Source organism: Schistocerca gregaria, chromosome 7 (assembly GCF_023897955.1).
Source record: "Schistocerca gregaria isolate iqSchGreg1 chromosome 7, iqSchGreg1.2, whole genome shotgun sequence".
In the NCBI taxonomy this organism is placed as follows: domain Eukaryota; kingdom Metazoa; phylum Arthropoda; class Insecta; order Orthoptera; family Acrididae; genus Schistocerca; species Schistocerca gregaria.
The window spans coordinates 211,951,458-211,961,757 of NC_064926.1; positions in this window are offsets into that span (position 1 = coordinate 211,951,458).

Genomic DNA, 10,300 nt, shown 5'->3' on the forward strand with positions numbered 1-10,300 from the left:
GACATTACAACATATAAATTATTTTATGACCGTTAAAAAGTCATCATTTCTCTTCCAAAACATTTAGATTACCCATATGCCTAGGTCTTGTCCCCTCCCCCTACAAACCTTCGTATGGGCACTCTTAGTAAGCTGTATTGAAATGATCTTATGTATTGACTTGCTTAAATAAGTTACTAACTGCAGCAATTCCATACAGTAATGACACGGAAAAAACACTCAGACAGTGGTTAGACAAAACACCAAGTAGTGTCTAGTGTGGATATGGTAGTTGTAAATGGCTTCAAGAACTGTACTGTTTCGGAAAACGCTGCGGACACTTTCTGGAATTGTTTAAACCGCGCCATTCGGATTTGCTGAATCCGAAAAACCGGGGAAAAAACGTCTAACTGACTTCGAAAAAGTACAGTGACCAAATCTGTGTGCCATGCTTGGGACGTTCATTATAGAAAATATTGAATATGTTGTTGAGGTCAAAAAAAGTCAATAAAAGTAAGTTTACTTCAATTGATAGAACATTTCAATCAAGTTTCCTGCGACGTTGACTTCCAAACCTTGTATCTAGTTGCACTATCGGAGGCCGAAGACAGGTGGAGAAAGCTGCTGGTGGAGGCTGCTGCTGGTTGGCCTCCAGCACGTCATCTACATCTACATGACTACTCTGCAATTCACATTTAAGTGCTTGGCAGAGGGTTCATCGAACCACAATCATACTATCTCTCTACTATTCCACTCCCGAACAGCGAGCGGGAAAAACGAACACCTAAACCTTTCTGTTCGAGCTCTGATTTCTCTTATTTTATTTTGATGATCATTATGTAGGTTGGGCTCAACAAAATATTTTCGCATTCGGAAGAGAAAGTTGGTGACTGAAATTTCGTAAAAAGGTCTCGCCGCGACGAAAAACGTCTATGCTGTAATGACTTCCATCCCAACTCGTGTATCATATCTGCCACACTCTCTCCCCTATAACGCGATAATACAAAACGAGCTGCCCTTCTTTGCACCCTCTCGATGTCCTCCGTCAATCCCACCTGGTAAGGATCCCAGACCGCGCAGCAATATTCTAACAGAGGACGAACGAGTGTAGTGTAAGCTGTCTCTTTAGTGGACTTGTTGCATCTTCTAAGTGTCCTGCCAATGAAACGCAACCTTTGGCTCGCCTTCCCGACAATATTATCTATGTGGTCCTTCCAACTGAAGTTGTTCGTAATTTTAACACCCAGGTACTTAGTTGAATTGACATCCTTGAGAATTGTACTATTTATCGAGTAATCGAATTCCAACGGATTTCTTTTGGAACTCATGTGGATCATCTCACACTTTTCGTTATTTAGCGTCAACTGCCACCTGACACACCATACAGCAATCTTTTCTAAATCGCTTTGCAGCTGATACTGGTCTTCGGATGACCTTACTAGACGGTAAATTACAGCATCATCTGCGAACAGTCTAAGAGAACTGCTCAGATTGTCACCCAGGTCATTTATATAGATCAGGAACAGTAGAGGTCCCAGGACGCTTCCCTGGGGAACACCTGATATCACTTCAGTTTTACTCGATGATTTGCCGTCTATTACTACGAACTGCGACCTTCCTGACAGGAAATCACGAATCCAGTCGCACAACTGAGACGATACCCCATAGCTCCGCAGCTTGATTAGAAGTCGCTTGTGAGGAACGGTGTCAAAAGCTTTCCGGAAATCTAGAAATACGGAATCAACTTGAGATCCCCTGTCGATAGCGGCCATTACTTCGTGCGAATAAAGATCTAGCTGCGTTGCACAAGAGCGATGTTTTCTGAAGCCATGCTGATTACGTGTCAATAGATCGTTCCCTTCGAGGTGATTCATAATGTTTGAATACAGTATATGCTCCAAAACCCTACTGCAAACCGACGTCAATGATATAGGTCTGTAGTTAAATGGATTACTCCTACTACCCTTCTTGAACACTGATGCGACCTGCGCAATTTTCCAATCTGTAGGTACAGATCTATCGGTGAGCGAGCGGTTGTATATGAGTGCTAAGTAGGGAGCTATAGTATGAGCGTAATCTGAAAGGAACCTAATCGGTATACAATCTTGCCCGTATCAAGCGATTTGAGTTGCTTCGCAACCCCTAAGGTATCTACTTCTAAGAAACTCATGCTAGCAGATGTTCGTGTTTCAAATTCTGGAACATTCCATTCGTCTTCCCTGGTGAAGGAACTTCGGAAAACTGCGTTCAATAACTCCGCTTTAGCGGCACAGTCGTCGATAACAGTACCATCGACACTGCGCAGCGAAGGTATTGACTGCGTCTTGCCGCTTGTGTACTTTACATACGACCAGAATTTCTTCGGATTTTCTACCAAATTTCGAGACAATGTTTCGTAGTGGAACCTATTAAAGGCATCTCGCATCGAAGTACGTGCCAAATTTCGCGCGTCTGTAAATTTTAGCCCATCTTCAGGATTTCGCGTTCTGCTGAACTTCGCATGCTTTTTCCGTTGCCTCTGCAACCGCGTTCGGACCTTTTTTGTGTACCACGGAGGGTCCGTTCCATCTCTTACCAATTTATGAGGTATGAATATCTCAATTGCTGTTGCTACTATATCTTTGAATTTGAGCCACATCTCGTCTACATTCGCATAGTCAGTTCGGAAGGAATGGAAATTGTCTTTTAGGAAGGCTTCTAGTGGCACTTTATCCGCTTTTTTAAATAAAATTATTTTGCGTTTGTTTCTGATGGATTTGGAAGAAATGGTATTAAGCCTAGCTACAATGACCTTGTGATCACTAATCCCTGTATCAGTCATGATGCTCTCTATCAGCTCTGGATTGTTTGTGGCCAAGATGTCAAGTGTGTTTTCGCAACCATTTACAATTCGCGTGGGTTCGTGGACTAACTGCTCGAAATAATTTTCGGACAATGCATTTAGGACAATCTCGGAAGACGTTTTCTGCCTACCACCGGTTTTGAACAAGTACTTTTGCCAACATACCGAGGGTAGGTTGAAGTCCACACCAACTACACTCCTGGAAATGGAAAAAAGAACACATTGACACCGGTGTGTCAGACCCACCATACTTGCTCCGGACACTGCGAGAGGGCTGTACAAGCAATGATCACACGCACGGCACAGCGGACACACCAGGAACCGCGGTGTTGGCCGTCGAATGGCGCTAGCTGCGCAGCATTTGTGCAACGCCGCTGTCAGTGTCAGCCAGTTTGCCGTGGCATACGGAGCTCCATCGCAGTCTTTAACACTGGTAGCATGCCGCGACAGCGTGGACGTGAATCGTATGTGCAGTTGACGGACTTTGAGCGAGGGCGTATAGTGGGCATGCGGGAGGCCGGGTGGACGTACCGCCGAATTGCTCAACACGTGGGGCGTGAGGTCTCCACAGCACATCGATGTTGTCGCCAGTGGTCGGCGGAAGGTGCACGTGCCCGTCGACCTGGGACCGGACCGCAGCGACGCACGGATGCACGCCAAGACCGTGGGATCCTACGCAGTGCCGTAGGAGACCGCACCGCCACTTCCCAGCAACTTAGGGACACTGTTGCTCCTGGGGTATCGGCGAGGACCATTCGCAACCGTCTCCATGAAGCTAGGCTACGGTCCCGCACACCGTTAGGCCGCCTTCGGCTCACGCCCCAACATCGTGCAGCCCGCCTCCAGTGGTGTCGCGACAGGCGTGAATGGAGGGACGAATGGAGACGTGTCGTCTTCAGCGATGAGAGTCGCTTCTGCCTTGGTGCCAATGATGGTCGTATGCCTGTTTGGCGCCGTGCAGGTGAGCGCCACAATCAGGACTGCATACGACCGAGGCACACAGGGCCAACACCCGGCATCATGGTGTGGGGAGCGATCTCCTACACTGGCCGTACACCTCTGGTGATCGTCGAGGGGACACTGAATAGTGCACGGTACATCCAAACCGTCATCGAACCCATCGTTCTACCATTCCTGGACCGGCAAGGGAACTTGCTGTTCCAACAGGACAATGCACGTCCGCATGTATCCCGTCCCACCCAACGTGCTCTAGAAGGTGTAAGTCAACTACCCTGGCCAGCAAGATCTCCGGATCTGTCCCCCATTGAGCATGTTTGGGACTGGATGAAGCGTCGTCTCACGCGGTCTGCAAGTCCAGCATGAACGCTGGTCCAACTGAGGCGCCAGGTGGAAATGGCATGGCAAGCCGTTCCACAGGACTACATCCAGCATCTCTACGATCGTCTCCATGGGAGAATAGCAGCCTGCATTGCTGCGAAAGGTGGATATACACTGTACTAGTGCCGACACTGTGCATGCTCTGTTGGCTGTGTCTACGTGCCTGTGGTTCTGTCAGTGTGATCATGTGATGTATCTGACCCCAGGAATATGTGAATAAAGTTTCCCCTTCCTGGGACAATGAATTCACGGTGTTCTTATTTCAATTTCCAGGAGTGTATAACCGTATGAGTGGGGTATTTATTTGTTACGAGACTCAAACTTTCTCTGAACTGTTCCGCAACTGTATCATCGGAGTCTGGGGATCGGTAGAAGGAGCCAATTATTAATTCGGCTGTTAAGTATAACCTCCACCCACACCAATTCGCACGGAGTATCTACTTCGACTTCACTACAAGGTAAACCACTACTGACAGACACAAACACTCCACCACCAATTCTGCCTAGTCTATCTTTCCTGAACACCGTCTGAGACTTCGTAAAAATTTCTGCAGAACTTATTTCAGGCTTTAGCCAGTTTTCTGTACCTATAACGATATCAGCTTCTGTGCTTTCTATTAGCGCTTGAAGCTCAGGGACTTTTCCAGCGCAACTACAACAATTTACAAATAAAATTCCGACTGTTCCTTGATCCAAGCACGACCTGTAATTGCCAAGCACCCTTTGACATTGCAGCCCATCCCGCACTTTCCCGAGGCCTTCTAACCTAAAAAACCGCCCAGTCCACGCCACACAGCCTCCGCTACCCGTGTAGCCGCCAGCTGAGTGTAGTGAACTCCTGACCTATTCAGCGGAACCCGAAACTCCACCACCCTATGGCGCAAGTCTAGGAATCTGCAGCCAGTACGGTCGCAAAACCGTCTGAGCCTCTGATTCAGACCCTCCACCCGGCTCTGCACCAAAGGTCCGCAGTCGGTTCTGTCAACGATGCTGCAGATGGTGAGCTCTGCCTTCATCTCGTAAGCAAGACCGGCAGCCTTCACTAAATCAGATAGCCGCTGGAATCCAGAGAGAATTTCCTCAGATCCAAAGCGACACACGTCATTAGTGCCGACATGTGCCACCACCTGCAGCTGGCTGCACCCTGTGCTCTTCATAGCATCCGGAAGGACCCTTTCCACATCAGGAATGACTCCTCCCGGAATGCACACGGAGTGCACACTGGATTTCTTCCGGCTGCTGTTCCCCCGCTGATGCGGGGATTAGAATAGGTCCACGGTATCCTGCCTGTCGTAAGAGTTGACTAAAAGGAGTCTCACACTTTTCGGCGCTATGAGTTGAGATACCATTCTATGGTTTGACCTACCACTTTCAAAATTCTACGGAAGTGCGGGCCATATCGGGAAGGACGCCTTACGAGGTGCACGAGTTATCCATAGTGCCTTTAGAGTCGATCTGCTAAATCTCTTGTCATGGCTTTGCATCTCCACCTGCGATTCAACAAATTGGGTGAGGATGCTTTCCAGGGTATGACAGCTTCGTCCATATATCCTGTCCTCTTTTGCCCCCGTGACAATATTGGATTTCTCTGCACCCAGTATCCAGCACAGTAGCCAGTCCGTTGTGGTGGGACCGTCTTGTAAGCATTTGGTGGTAGCTCCCTGACAACAAAGGTATTGTACTGCTGATGCCTGAGCTGTAATCTGCCCACATTTGCCAAGGAGGAAATACCTGTCATACTGGGGCATCAGGACTCCCGGCAGTGGTCATCATGTCAGATGGCCTTTACTGTGGGTGGGTGGAGCCTGTGGGGAGAGCCCCTGATCGGAGTGGGTGGCATCAGGACGGATGACCAGCAATGAAGCGGACTAAGTCATTTCTTGCTGGTCACCGTATGGCGCCAGCGGTCTCTAAGAGGGGCAAGATCGAATACAATGATGACAGGTATGCCCCTAAATCCTTACCCTCCCTCGCTACGCCGTGGGAGGAACGTAGGGCTACAGAACACAGAGAGACATATTCGTCTCGGTTTTAAGTAGCAGAATTGATGGGGACTCCTTTGCACCTATGAAGCCTCAGTTTCTCTCTGAACAGCTTGAAGATAAATTTGGAGAAGTGACAGCACTATCAAAGATGCGAAACCGCGCAGTCTTGATTCAGGCAGCATCCCCAGTCCAATCCCGAGCGTTACTCGCCTGTGACATGCTGATTGATATTCCTGTTTCCGTCACTCCCCATAAAAGCCTCAACATGATCCAGGGGATCATTTTCCATAGCTATCTCCTCTTGCAGTCTGACGACGAGCTCCGCGTCAATTTAGAATGGCGGGGTGTTCATTTCCTCTGGCGCGTTTATAGGGGACCCAACGACAATAGGGTTTCTACTAGTGCCTTCATCTTGGCCTTTGAGGTTGATTCATTGCCTGAAAAGATTATGGTGATAGTTTACCGCTGTGACGTTAAACCATACGTCTCTTCCCCTATGTAGTGCTTCAAGTGCTGGAAGTTGGGGCATATGTCTTACCATTGCACTTCCAGCGCTACATATTGGGACTGCGGACGTCCACTGCACCCAGGTAATCCATGGGAACGTCCTCCCACTTGCATCAACTGTGAAGAGCAGCACTCCCACTGCTGGCAGACTGCCCAATACTCGAAAAGGAGTGGAAAATCATGGAGTACAAGACACTGGACTGATTGGCTTACACAGAGCTTAAATGTATATTGGAAAGATTACACCCCATTCAGTTGATGTTGACAAATGCTGCAGCTACCTCACCCACGTGCCAGTGGTTCCTCACTCCATGCTGCGAGCAGTGGGCCCTCCAGGCCACCAGAATACATCGACCCCCTTGATGGTAGGCGTCAAATGTTCCTCCATTGCTCCCAAAGCTCCTATGTCGGGACAAGGCTCGCCCAAATACAGGGGACATCAGTCCCCTTCCCCCTGCTAGAAAAGCAACAGCCTCCTCCCGCTCGTCTCTGCAAGGTCTGTACTAATGCCACAGCAGAGACTCGCCAGTGACTCAAGGAGCGAAAAGCTGCTGGATGAAGAGCTTCACGGTCTTCCTCTGGTCCTGAAGCTACTTCAGAGAAGTCCTCCCACCACACCCAAAACGAAAAGCAAGAGGGCAAGCAACCAAAGAAATCTGCTAAGGAAAAGGACCCTCTGGTGGCCCCAAAAATACCACTCTCTACCAATTCTGCATCTAATGATGCAGTCGAGATATTAGCCTCCCCTGTTGACCTGGATCTCACTGATGCCTCATCTACCATGGAAATGGCTACATATACTTAATCGGTGGCAGAAGGTCACCCTGAGGCATAACCTGCCTCCTTGTGCACTTCATGCCTTCTCAGCCCCAAGATAACGTCATCCTCCAGTGGTAATTGCGGCGGTTTTTTCCACCACCAGGCTGAAATATGGCTACTGTTAAGCTCTACACCTGCTTTCTACATTGCCCTCCAGGAAACCTGGTTCCCAGCAATGCATACCCCTGCCCTCTGTAGCTATAGGGTATATTACAAGAACTGTAATGACTATAATAGAGTGTCAGATGGAGTTTGTCTCTATGTCCTGAACTCGGTATGCAGTGAACGTGTGTCCCTTAAAACCCCCCTTGAAGCTGTGGTTGTCAGGATAAGGACGATACAGTAAATAACTGTCAGCAACATAATCTTCCTCCACATGGCGCAGTACCCCTGAATGCATTGACTGCACTGATTGATCAAGTCCCTAAACCTTTCCTACTTTTGGAAGATTTTAACACTTATAACCCCTTGTGAGGTGGCATCGTGCTTACTGGCTGAGTCAGAGGTGTCGAAAATATACTGTCATAACTTGACCTGACCTTCTTAAATGCAGGTGCCCCACATATTTCTGTGTGGCACATAACATGTATTCGACCGTTGATCTCTCGATTTGCTGTCCTTGCCTTCTCCCATCTATCCACTGGAGAGCACATGACGACGTGTGTGGTAGAGGCCACTTCCCCATCTTCCTGTCAGTGCCCCAGCATCAAGCCCACAGACGCCTGCCCAGATGGGCTTTAATCAAGGCTGACTGCTTTCACCTCTGCTGTCACTGTTGAATCCCCTCTCATGATAACATCGATGTTATGGTTGAACAGGTAACTACAACGATCGTTTCTTCGACCGAAAACGCTATCCCTCGTTCTTTAGAATGTGCCAGGCGAAAGACAGTTCCTTGGTGGTCACCAGAAATCGCTGAGGCAATTAAGGGGCGTCAGCGACATCTACAGCTGCATAAGCAGCACCATTCCCTGGAGTTCCTCATAGACTTTAAACGGCTGTGTACCTGCATACGCCAGCTTATCAAAAGACGGATACGGGAGTGTTGGGAGAGATACGTCTCGTCCATTGAGTGACATACGTCACCTTCCCATGTCTGGGCAAGGATCAAATGAGGTTTTGTGTACCAGACCCCAACAAGTTTTCCTGGTGTTAAAATAAATGCCGTGTTATCTACCAGCGCAATCACGATTGCTGAGCACTTTTCTGAGCACTATGCTCGCGCCTCCCAGTCTTTCGCAGTCTCGAACGGCGGATGGAAGGGAAAGTCCTCTCATTCACTACACGCCACAGTGAATCCTACAATGCCCCTTTTACAGAATGGGAGCTGCTCAGTGCCCTTACACATTGCCCCTACACAGCTGCTGGGCCAGATTAGATCCACAGTCAGATTATGAAACATATCTCACTACAAGTGACATCACCTCGTGATCTTCAACCAGATCTGGTGCGATGGCGCCTTTCCTACTGGCTCCATTCCAGGGCGATTTCCGCCTGGATCGCTGTACCACTGATAAACTTGAGGCCCTCGAGTCTGTCAGGTGGACAGCCTTTTCCAGACGCAACACCTTGTTGCCATCCTTTTTTGATTTACAAAAAGCATATGACACCATCTGGTGATATCATATCCTTGCTACATTTTACGAGTGGGGTCTCAGAGGCCCGTTCCCGACTTTCACCAAGAATTTCCTGTCGTTTCGTACTTTCCGTGACCAACTTGATGCCTCCCACAGTTTCCCCCTTATCCAGGAGAATGGGGTCCCACAAAGATCTGTATTGAGTGTACATTTTCAGTAGCCATTAGGGGTCTACCAGCAGCTTCAGGGCCGTCCGTCAAACCCTCTCTGTATGCAGATGAGTTCTGTATTTCGTAGTCCTCCACCAGCACTGGTGTTGCTGAGCAGCGCGTACAGGGAGCCATCTACAAGGCAGAGTCATGGACTCTAGCCCACGGCTTCAAGTTTTAAACAGCAAAGCCGTGTGTTACGCACTTCATTTGGGGTCTTACTGTTCATCTGGAACCAGAGATTTACCTTACTGATTATCCCCTCAGTGTAGTTGAGACATGTCGAATTTGAGGACTGACCTCCGTCAGCTTAAGCCAAAGTGCTGACAGCACCTCAGTGCCCTCTGCTGCCTGAGATACACCAACTGGGTGCAAATCGCTCTACGCTGCTGCAGCTCTACACAACCCTTGTTCAATCCCGCCTTGAGTATAGGAATCTGTGCTGTGTGTGTGTGTATGTATGTGAGTATGTGTGTTTGTGTTTCTATGGTTAAGTGACTGCGTTGTGAACGCGTGTGTGCATCGCAATCCATTCTTACGGACACACACACACACACACACACACACACACACACACACACACAGGGTCCCACCAACTGTAGACCACCGGAGAAGCATCCCATCTGCAAGAGAGATATCGTTATCTGCTTTCAAAAGCAGATGGCCGACAGAAAGCATTTTATTTGAAGTCGACAACTGCGACAGCTGCCTACCTCAGTAGTTGGCGCTGACAAATGAGAAACTAATTAACTCACAGCTGCGCTGTTCCACAGACAAGGAGACCGCTGAATCGCTCACAGGTACTGCAGACCTCCGGAGAAGCGTCTCTGCTACAAGAGATATATCGCGATCCACTTTCAGAAGCAATTGGCTGACAGAAAGCATTTAATTTCTGGTCTAGAACTGTTAGACCGGTCGCTCTACACCTGTGTAGCTAGTGCTGACAAATAAGGAAACAGAATACACAACTGTGCTGCCCTGCTGACAATGAAATAACTGCCTTGCTCCAGGAAGGCATTGTTTGTCTCATGTCAGGTTACGGTA